The 12095-nt window shown below is 38.2% G+C and overlaps 1 protein-coding gene across 6 annotated transcripts in view; it reads left to right on the forward strand.

Annotated features, from left to right (window-relative positions):
• PLXNA1 (plexin A1) overlaps positions 1-12095 on the forward strand; it is a 372167-nt gene that overhangs the window by 58928 nt on the left and 301144 nt on the right. The gene's annotated exons all lie outside the window — the stretch shown is intronic.

The following is a 12095-nucleotide window of genomic DNA, read 5'->3' on the forward strand; positions in this document are numbered from 1 at the left end:
ATTGGTATTTCTTATTCAAAATGGGAAGAACTATGCTGCTAGTTCTTGCTTTGAATTATCTCTGAAGGCTTCAAAAATGGCTTTAAGGGCCAAATATGATTTCCCAATCCATTATTTAATCCATTATTTAAAATGACCATTCTGTGTTGAAGTGGGTGATTAAAGTTTTTGGCTTTGTTTATAGGAAGGAAAAGACAGATGTTAAGACTACATATTGGATACTAAATATTCTTAGGGCAAAAAGGTATTTAAAATAACCCTTCCCAGTATCCAGATAAATTTATGTTGCTGTAGGTCAAGGACCTGTATTAATTTTGGTACATGTTTAGAGTTCCTTTTATTTTTCTTACAGTATATATTTTTTTCAGAAGCATAGATGGAAAAGCAGTATTCAAGCAGCTTCCTTAGCTTGGGCACTCTCTACTTCTGTAGAGCTTACCTCCCAAAATTTCCAAGACAGTGTTGCTGAAATTTTGGGAAGTTGATATGCATGTATCTGGAAGGCACTGAAGCTGGGAAAGACTGGATTAGAGGTATGGGGACCATAGTTAAGTCTGACAAACATGACTTTCTGTTTTTTCTAATCTGAATTTGCTTTTGATTATTACCTCCATAGCAAGTTCTGACAGGTAAAGCAGGTGATTGCACACCCTCCTTATCATGAGAACAATCTTACTGGCAGTGCAGATGCTCAGTTGGGTGGTCTTCTTGTAAGAAGAAAATGGCAAATACTCTTCAAGTCACTATGGCATGATATCCTCACAGCATCAAAACTTGATAGGACATGAGAGGGGATATTAACCAGCAATTTGGTTTAGACATTTGTGAATACAAAGCAGCTGTATAATCAGCAGTTTCATACTGGCAGGAAAAGGACTCTCCCAGGTCAGAGGTGTGTATCAAGCACAACTGGAGTGTCAGGTTTTGAGGTCAATTAGAAGTAAACTGTTGCCCTGGGGGAAAGGAGAATAAGCCAGAGTTAAAGACTGGAGATGTCCTTTCTCAACAAAGAGAAAGTTGCCTGACTCTGTCCTAAGGGAGGCATTTCCCATAGGCTGTTGCTAAGACAAACACAAGAGCTTTATTGCCCTGTTGAGGCTGGGTGAGGAGCGTGCTTTGTTTTACGAATGATAGCTGGGTTCCTTTTCAGATTGTATAAAATAGGGTGGGTATTTCAGATAGTCATGATGAGGACAGGAATGTAATATAAACATTATATAAAATAAAAATACCTTTCAGAAGTGGATTAAAATGGGCAACTTCACACAGACAAGGTTAATATATCTAAGACAGATCCTAGGTTATCGGTTTTGGTTGTCCGCTGCTCTCAACTGAATTGAAGAGCATACATGTAGTGATAGTTGCAGGAATTGAAATATGAGGGATTGGATCTCAAATTCCATGGACTTGATCAATCCTCCTTGGATCAATTTAAGACTGAAGCCAGACTTCTTTGAATTTTGGACCAATCCATAACAGAACAGTTTAAAGTTACTTTCTATATGATTTGGAATAGAACTATTACAATTTAATTAATTTGTAAAATCAGTTAAAGTTTACCCTCAGTTCAGATCTCTTCTGTTTCTAGGAAGAAGCTAGGGGCGTGGGATATGGAATCTTGATGTTAGCGTTTTTATTTTCTTAAATTATAAAATAACAGAATTGGAAGGGATTACGGCTGTCAGTTCAAGAAATGTACAATGGATAGGTCCTCAGTGGTTGATTACTCAGGTTCTACTTTAAAAATTTCTAACCAAGTAAAGTCCACCATCTTTTGAAGCAGTTTATTCGCTATGGAACAGATTGTGCTGCCAGGACATTCCTTCTGATGTTTAATCAGAAACAAATTAATTTTCTTGTGATTTAAAAATGAAGGGTATCGGCAGAGACTATTCCAAGCATCATTAGAAATACAGTGGTACCTCTGGATACGAACGCCTCTACTAACGAACTTTTCGGCTTACGACCAGCTCCGGCCGCAAAAATTTACCTCGATGTGCGAACTCCGCCTCGGGGTACAGTCATTTTTCCGCCCTGACACGTGGTCCGTGGCCATTTTTCCGCCCCTGACACGTAGTCCGCGGCCATTTTTCTGCCGCGCCGCGCCCGGCCATTTTCACGCCGCGCCGCGCCCGGCCATTTTTGCGCAGCATGGCGCCCGGCCATTTTTGCGCCGTGCCTGGCCGTTTTCCCGCCGCGCTGCGCCCGGCCGTTTTCGCGCTGAGCCCGGCCGTTTTCCCGCCCCTGACGCGTGGTCCGCGGATGCCAGAACGGATTAACGGTAATTACATTGAACCTTATGGGAAAATTTGCTTCGGGGTGTGACCAAATTCGGAGGGCGGAACGGATTAACCGGATTTACATTGAACCCTATGGGGAAATTTCCTTCGGGTTACGACCAACTCGGGATACGCCCAGAGTCATGGAACAGATTAAGTTCGTATCCCGAGGTACCACTGTAATGAACCTCAGGATTATTTTAGAAACTTCTCTGCTCTTCCCAGAGTGGCTTGTGTAGTACAAACTATATGGAAAAGCAGCGTAACACAAAACAAAAGGGCAAATAAAATATCTGCTATTAAAGCTTATTAAAACCAATTTAGACATTTGTTACTGGTGTGCTATCTATGGTACACAATTAGGGCAGTAACAAGTAATATCTGGCCTCCAGATGTTGGAGTGCCATCATTGGTTTGGCTGAGTGGGGATGATGGAAGTAGAATTCAGAAATTACTGGAAGGACACAAATTGTCCATTACATGTTTAGGACAAAATTAGGCAAGCTGATTCCTTCCAGATATTTGGGACTATATCAGCCCCAATCAGAATGATTCAGTGGTACAGAATTATGGGCACTGTATTCAAAACATGGGGAAGATACCATGTTGCGCAGATTTATATAAGAACTACAGGGATTTATTTCCATGGCTTCTGGAAGCTTTAGAAGCTGTATGTGTCTGCTAGCTAGGAAATTAAGTACTAGAACTTAGCTTACAGGATGCTGTCCCATAAGAAATGGGAGAGATTAAAACTGGAATGCTATTATAAACCATAAAGTTTTATGCTGTTGCTATTAGTAGCCAAGAGGAATGCAAAACATGAAGCTAAACACTTTGCTGTAGTCTTTTACTTTCATAACTTTAATAATCTTTCTGAATAGGATAATCTTCATATATTTCCGATACTTCCTATTTGGTTGACCTGCCTGGTCTTAGTGTGATCTTAAAAGTAGTGGAAGGAAAATCTTATACAACTAATTGAAAATTAGATGAGTGATGGGTAGGGATAACAGTTGAAATCTTCCCCCCCCCCCATTCTTGGGAAATGAAGGATTTCCCGTGTAAAACAATGCCACCATCCCATGAGATGAAAGTACGCCTCTGACAAAACACGGTTGGGAAGAGGAGGCTCATCTCTCCCCTTCCGTTGTTCAAAGGTGGCTTTCAGGGGCTTAAAGATTATTGTTCAAGTAGTTTATTAAGGTATCATATTTCTTTTCTGTAGCCTTTTCTTTTGAAAAAGAGAAAAGAAGGATATTCATAATAGCAGTAACATTTTAATCTTCTTCTTTGAAGCATCTGAGTATGATGTATATGGTGGTCTGCTGCTTTTTATTCTCACACCAAATCTGTATAGTCATTTCTGGTGAAAGATAGCAAAATAGCTTAAAGCCTACTAGTGAGCTTCATAATTGAGTGGGAGATTTGAATTCAGGGCTCCCTGTTCTACTCTTTAGGCATCCTTTTCTACTCTGTTGGTTTGAAAACAAATCAGGAGGCAAAGAAAGGGCACCAGAAGTTCTGTTTGGTACATCAAACTGCAATCAATCCTGGGCCTTAGTCTGGACATATTTTCTTTCCCATTTCCTCATAATTTACTTTGAAAGATTTCTTTACAGAGGAATGGGTAGAATCCCACAGAGTGGGACTGGGGTCCTGCAAACTCAAAAATGATTATATAATCCAGATCATATCATATTAAAATTAAGGTCCAGAGCAGTAAATGGGGTCAGGATTGGCTATGTCCACAAAACTAAAAAAAAAAAAAAAGGTAAGGATACTTTTTGAGGGAAAGGGAGTTCATTTGCCAATTTTTTGTATGGTTCAGAATGAGTAAACAGTCATAAAGCCACACCTTTTCTTACTCCCTCAGACATGTCAAAAAGTAACTCCTGTCATCTCCAACCTGTGTAGCCGTAGGAGATGTTACCTGACACCTGGAGGGCCCTGGATAGAAGGATGGGCAGACTCCTGTTGGAGATAACTAGGCTGATGAATGGAAGTACTCACATCTGGCTTTTATTAGGCAGCAAAACAAAGTTCAGGTCAATTTTTTTCATAGCCCAACAACTGCTGTACTTCTAACCCAAGTTGTTGTCATTCAGCGTTGAGGGATATTTGAATGGTTCATAAGACAAAACAAAGGGATGGATCAGTTTGCATCAGTTGGATCACTGGTTTCTTTTTACTGCTTATTCAGTTGCCTCTGACTCTTTGTGATCTAATAGATGTAATTTTATCACAATTGTCTGTCAGTAACTGTTTCTTTGTATTCTTGTAAGCTCACGTTTGTGTCACCAGTGATAGTATCAAGCCTCCTCCTCTTTGCCAGCTTCTTTTTGACTGCCTTCAATTTTTCCAAGCATCAGAGTATTTTCCTTTGACTCTTGCCTTTGCATTATGTGTCCAAAATATAAAGGCTTGAGCTTTATTATTAGTGTTTCTTGTGAGCAATCTGGATTACTTCATTTAGTATTGCGTGATTTTTTCTTCTTCCAGTCGAAATTATTTTTTTTCAGTATCACAATTCAGAGGCTTCCATTTTTCTTTGTTCAGCCTTTCTGATGGTCCAGCTTTCATAATCATGATACAGCTGGGAAAACCTTGACAATCTGTTCTTTCCTTGTCCATGTGATATCTTTGTACTTTTAATATTTTCTCTAGATCTGTCAGAGTCTTTCTCCCAAGTAGCAGATGTCTCTTTCTTTTATGGCTACAGTTACCGTCCTGCAATTTTTGAGTTTAGGAAGATAAAGTCTGATATTACTTTAACTTGTTTTCTGCCTATTTGCATTGGATTGGCACTAACTATTGACACCATCTAAGGATTTTTTAAAAAAATGTTGAACAGCAGACTGGCTTTTATATTCTCTTTTTTCACCTTTGACAAGAAATCCTTAAGTTTTCCTCAGTTCTGGCACTGGAGTATATCATTAGCATATTTGAGGCTGTTGATAATGCTTCCTGTAATTTTAGTTCAATTTTTGTTTCTTCTAGTGCAGCATTTATTATGATATAAGTTAAATTAATACAGTGACAGTGTAGAATTGTCCTACTCCTTTCCCAAGTTCTAACCATTTAGTTGCTTCATGTTCTATTCTGTTGCTTCCTGGTCATCATACAAATTCTTCACTAAGAACATGAGATGGTCCAATGCAGCCATGTTTCTAAGGGCTATTCCCAATGCATTATGGTACATAGAAATCTTAGTAAAATTACTAAGACAAAAACAGAGTTCTTTTTGAAACTCCGTTGCCTTTCCCATTACCTGTCAAAAGTTAACAATGTGGTATCTGTTGCTTTTGCCTCTTTTGAATCCAGCTTCCGATGGCAGTTCATGTATTGTTGAAGTGTGGATTGCAAGATCTTGAGTATTCTCTTACTAGAGTGAGCTAAGTGCATTTATTTGATAATCTGAGCATTCTTTTGTATTGCCCATCTTTGGTCTTGGAACATGAACTGATCTTTTACAGTTCCTTAGCCACTGCTCTGTGTACCATAGTTGCTTACCCAATGCAAGTAGCATTATCATAAAGATTTTAAACAGTTCTGCTGGGGTTTCATCAATTCCTGCAGCTTTGTTGGTAGGAGTATTTTTTAGGGCCCATTTAACTTTTCATAATGTCTGATTCTAGTTCAGTGATCTATCATATGTATCATGGACGTTGGGATTTTTTTTTGGTACTGTTCTTCCATCTGTTTGAACAAATTCTTTTTATATCTTCTTTCTCCAGTAGATCTTTGTGTTCTTTGTCTTTTATTTTGCCCATCTTTGCATAAAAAAGTTCCCTTGATTTCTGTAATTTTCAAAAAAACATTTGTCCTTCCCATTCAGTTGTTATCCTTACATTTTTTGCACTGCTTATTTAGTGTAACTCTTTTTCTTATCTTTCTTTTCCCTGGAGCTCAGTATTGAATTGGGCAGATTTTTATTCCTTTACTTTTACCACATAATCAACAATATTTGGTCTTAGCAGGATTCTACATGATTATGTGGCCTTCCTTTAGCTATTTTCAATGTATTTCTACTCCTTTTCCTTTTTCATTCTGGGATGTTTTTCTTTCCTCCATTTTTAATGATGGAGTTTCAGCCCAGAGTTCTTTAGGTAGCCTATCAAATCTAATCCATTCAATCCATTCTTTATCATATAATCATGTAGAATATTGCTGAGACTATATATTGTTGTTTCGATTATTTTATTTAAATTAAATTGTAATTTTACAAGAAGGAGTTTGTTATCTGAGTTGCAGTTGTTTTTATTGGCTGAAGAGAGCTTTCCTATTTTTGCTTGTGGAACATACAGAAAGTTTAGTTTTGCTATGTCCATTCAATGATGTCCATATGTACAGTAATCTTTTAGCTTGTCAGAGAAGATACTTGCTATAAACATTGAATTTTCTTGGCAGAACTCTATTCATCTGTCTCTTCTTTCATTTCATATACCAAACCTAAATTTTCCTATTACTGCAGATGCTCTTGTACTTTCAACTTTAGCATTGCATTCTCCTGTAATTAACCTGATGTCTTTTATACTGATTTCTAGCTGAGCGAGTTTTAAGCCTTACTTCAGTTTAAGGGTGTATTCACATTAAATTGCTCATATTATCAGTTAAAAAACATTCAGCAGCTATTCCAAGTTTTCCTCCATAGGAGATTTTCTGTGAAGAAAAACAAAACAAAACAAAATAAAACAAACAAACAAAAAGTAGGAAATAAAAATGAAAAGATAACAGTCTGGTTTTCTGGGCCTTGAGATTTTAGTCTCAAAGACAGGGATGGAAATCTCTTGGCCTTACAGATGTTGATAAACTATTACTTCCAGAAACCCTGGGCAGCATGGCCAGTGGTGAAGATCAAGGCAGTTGTAGTTCAGGAACATCTGACCTACAATTCCATGACCTAATCTGCAAAAAGAATGTGTTCAAGATTAAAGAGCAGAAAGATGTTGCATTTTAAGACTATTTGCTATGTTTTTTTATCTGGAATGCTGGGAAAGTATAAAGTAATAGCATTTTCTCACCAATTTACCTATAAAACACTTTTGCTGACATATAGTGAATCTATTGCCATGATAGAACCAACCTAATTTCTGCCAATTAAGTATGTCATTTGTATATAGCCAGTGATACACACTTTATTTTTTAGAGCTAAGAGTGCAAGCCCATATATTTGATTGGAATCTCTGTCCTGCTTAGATATCCAGAGGAAAGAGTATGAAATTGGATTTATTTTTCGCTTTGTCTGCTTATAAATTACAGATCTGGCAGGAACCTGGAGCTGCTCTGTGGGAGCAGGTGGTTCAGCTGCATCCACCTGGAGTGGCTTGTGCACAGACATCCATTTGTAATTGTCCCAGTCAGCCCCTCCTTCTCCGCTTCAAGCTCTGAGGGAAACAGTTAACAGCTGCCTGACAAAGTAAAGGGTTTGCTGTCAAGAGTGCTGGGATCACAAATCTGATTTTGGCTTCAAACTAATTCAATTTTGGTGGAAAAGGATGAAATTGTTACACTGTTGCCTGCTGGGTCACATAACTGCTGACTCAGGGGAAAGAGGAGCTTATCTCCAGTCTTCTATTTCCTTGTCCTCAATCTCTTCATCTTTCTAGGAGACCAAACGTAGTACAGAACAGCTGCTGTATCCCTGAACTCCACCCTGAGGGAAACTTCAGGGAAGTGGCACAAAGAACACAGAAATAAATGTGTCTGCAAATGTTTGGTCATATCCTGACAAATAATGCACTACTTGAGCAGAAAAGTATCCCACCCCCCCCCCCCCGGTTTTATCTGCCCATTTATCTGCCCAGTGTAATTGTGGAAAGGCTTTGAAATATTGAGTACTGGGGATGCCAATACTAATGTGCCTTGGGCTGCCAAGAATTTCCCAATGCACAGAGTTCTGCCAGTTCTTTGGTTCAGGCTCTAAAAAAAGAGAGAGAATCTGTAGAAGTTTCTTCTTTATGTATCTGAGGTACCCCATGATTAGGCCAGGAGTCGTTCTCTTCTGGGTTGAACTGCTTGGCTGGGAAGGGAACTGGAATCTTCTGAGCATATAACTACTTTCCTGCAACCATCTGAAAAGTCTCAGGAATCATAGCAGGCTGCCCTTTCTTCTCAAAGGCAGAACAGCAGAAGTGTTGTGTGATAGAATTTGCCACTGTCTTGTATTTGGGCTATTTGCTACTTTTACAAAATGATTCAACTAGATAGAATGTAAAGAACTCCCAATCATAAACTCAAAAAATTCCTGCAAAGGTGAGTTGGGAAGGGAAGTATTTGGATTAAATCTAGAGCACTGGCTTTTAAAAAAAATCCTTTGCTGTTGTGTCATGTCTGCAGTTCAAGCCCCCTACCACATCATAAGCTCCTGTTACCTTCAGGGGAGAAAATTCACAGGCTTAAAAATTTGGGCAAAACATGGTTGCTGCTGGTGAGTAGTATTTCTGAAACATAGCAAGCTTGGGATTGATTTCTTGAATGGGAGAGAAATGCTGCTGATGTGATTCATGTGTTGGTGGTTTCCATTAAATATTGAACTGCTGGAGAGAACTGGAATGAGATCAAGGGCAGGACTGCCTATGCTTTTGTATAACATATCATTTGGTGAATATCCATGGCATTTGTGTATTTGTATTCTATACAGCAGTCATAACAGTAATGGATATCCACTACAGGGTGTGTGAAGGTGAAATCACATGCACTTACACATAAAATACAGCATTTTAGAAGCTTAGGAAAATGCAGAATTCCTACAGAAAAAATTATGTTGAAGTAATGGGTATACAGGTTCTGCCAAAGAAATGGGAGACAAATGCTGATGGATTCAGCAGAGAATAATTGAACTGAAAGGTTGGCAAGTTTGTAAGAGCCAAGAAGGTGGAGAAAGGACTTAAAACCAACTTCATCCATTTTGCCATGAATCTTGCAAAGATCCTTTTTCATTAACCCTACAGACCTTTCTTTCAGTGGAAGTTTTTTTTTTTTTAAAGTATAGATGGCAAATTAGTGTGAAAGAATGTTGACAAAACAACTTGGGTTTTAGATGTAGGACCTGTTCCTAGAATCAGTTATTGTGTCTCATATTCAGTGGTTCACCAATAGGTTTGTTTTAATGAGTCTCAAATAACCAACCAGTCTCAAATAACATCAACAGGAAAAAGCATTAGGTGAGTTCATGATTGCAGATGCAGTCTGCAGTGATTCCCATTATCACAAGTGTTTATACAAGCAAATTTTGTAATCACCTGTTCTGGAATATAAATTTGCCCAATGTTATGTATTTGGGTTTACTACTAATGAAGCATCATTTTCTTGAGAAGCTCTTAAAAACCAAAATATAAAACAAGATTCTACACACAAATTAATGTATTGTTATTTTAAATGCCAGATCTTGGACAATCTTCTTAATTCAAGAAGACCCTTCAGAAGAAGGGTTTCTAGGGTTCCATGGAACTGTTGATAACCCTATGTAAACCTCAGAATGAACAAACTGTTTAGTCTTCTCCCTTATGATTTAAAGACGAGCACAGAAATTGATTGCATAGCTGTTTTTCTTCAAGACTCTGGAGTTTATTGTGGAGTCACCCACAATTTTCTGGAGTCTCAGAACTTTGAGGTGTATTTCCCCAGTTTGTTCATTGTCCATGACTTGGACCACAGGAAAAAAAAAAAAAAAGGATAAGTGGATATGATATGGCATTGTGATAAGATGCAGCCGGGACTCAATATCCTATTTTTTCCAGTATTTGCCATTGATGCTAACAATTGCTGACCCAATTTTGAATTGAACTTAGAGAAGCTCATCCATTACTAATCACAACAGTTATGCTATGAACATTGACTACATTGCTGGCTAGATTTATGATAGCTTGATTCACACATTGTATTTGCCTGCACAGATATACATTTGTGTATATCTGAGAAGGACCATGACTTTTTGTGTGGACAGAAAACATACTGTGTGGACTAGTCCTTAATGGTCACCTATAATATTAACATAGTTTCTATGATTCTTTATGCCTTGATTCTTTGAGGCGGTCCTATGTGCTGAATCCAGAAGGATCTATCACCAAAGTGAGCTCAAGATATTTGCAGTTCTTTCCTGATGCGAAGGAACTGAACACACTTGGCTGGAGAGCTCGTTCCACTTTGTTTGTTCCCTGGCTTTGAACCAGGAATGCATCAGACTGAAAATGTGATCTGGGCTGGGATGCTCTGCTGAACACCGAGAGCCCCTGTCTTGCGGTTTCTTCTGTCCTCTTCCTGTTCCATTTGTGGATCCACGTTATAGCCAGCACCTGCTTTAGGGAGTAAAAGAATGGCCAAATTGGCTCTCTTGCTGAGTTTATGTAGGCGAGACATTAATATGATATGATTCTTATGATATGGAATCCCAATGAGAAATCAGGCTATTTGATTTTTCATTAACTCTTCCAGTACTGAGAAATAAGTTGTATCTTACCTCTTATGGACTTTTTGCTGAAAAAAGAGAAAAATGAACTTCTGATTTATGGGTCTGAAGATTAGAAAGGGCAGCTTAAGGAAAGAAGGAAATTATGATGTAACCTTAGGGTAAAATATAAATGCATTTATAGCCACTGTCAAAAAGATTGGAAGCCGCTTCTTTATAATCTTTTTTTTCTTTCTTCTTTTCTATTTTTATTTTCTTTCTTAGTTATTCACTTTTCTTTCTTATTTTCTTTGTTTCTTTTCTAATATTTGCATTTTTATCTTGTTAAACATTTTTTCAATAAAAATTATATTAAAAAAATAAGTTGTATCTTCATTTGAATTTTTTCAGTGAGGAAGTATGTGTTACTGGATACAGTTTGCTCATAATACTAAGCAGATATGATTGCATGTATGCATCTTAGTTGTAGTGGTGACTAAAGTGGAAATAGGATTGGTTTGAGGGGCTGTTTGCAAATGGAGCAGTGGGGTCATGGCCACAGATATTCAGCTTTTCTTCCCTCTGGCCCTTGTACTGTACAATCTGCACTGAAGCTTGTGCTATGAGATAAAAGTAATGTTATTCTTAATCCCTTCAATTTGAGATGGTTTACGTCTAATGCATTGTAGATCTATGTATGAATAGCAATTTTGGAGTAGTGCTGGAGTTGAGGACTAAGGCTATAGTCCAATGCCCAGTTGGAAGAAAGTGTCATCAAATTTATTGGGGTTATTTCTGAGTATGTATGAGTGTATATGTGTGTGCACAACACTCTGAATTCTAAGATGAAAAGGCACTTTGAATTGTGGCAGGGTGTGCAGTCACACCTCTCTGCAACTCCTTAACCCAAATGCATCTTTTCCTGGGACTGTGCTGCGGCTGGAAAGGACAGCCAACTTGAACTCCTGAATTAAAGGCAGGATATAAAACAAATAAATACATCTCAAGATGCAGCTCAGGAAAAGTTGCAGACGAGTGATACACAAGTCCCCCAGTGTGCTCTGAAACACCGTTTTTCCTTGGAATCTGAAGTGCTGCTTAGCTCTAATGTATAGAAATGTGGTGGGATCACTTTGGAATTAAGTTGTGGGGTGGTTTTTGTTTTTGTTTTGCCATAAACCCCTTTCTGTCAGATTTCAGTATGACATTTACAATTAAATGAAACAAAGGTGATCACAGAGTTCATTTTTCTGTTGAAGATGTCACAAAGCCCAGAAATGAATAGCCCTAAGGGATATCTGAATTACTAGCCACTTAATAAACCTTAATGAATGGATATTGTCTTTCCTATCCACTCCTTCATTGCCCTCATAAGTGGGCTTGAAGTGAAGTAATGAATCAGGGAGCCATCCATGTTGTACTCCTGCAAA

The sequence above is a fragment of the Python bivittatus genome, unplaced genomic scaffold (genome assembly GCF_059951505.1).
Source record: "Python bivittatus isolate LINGU-HERP-01145 unplaced genomic scaffold, Pbiv_v1 ctg000080_np1212, whole genome shotgun sequence".
NCBI classification, from domain to species: domain Eukaryota; kingdom Metazoa; phylum Chordata; class Lepidosauria; order Squamata; family Pythonidae; genus Python; species Python bivittatus.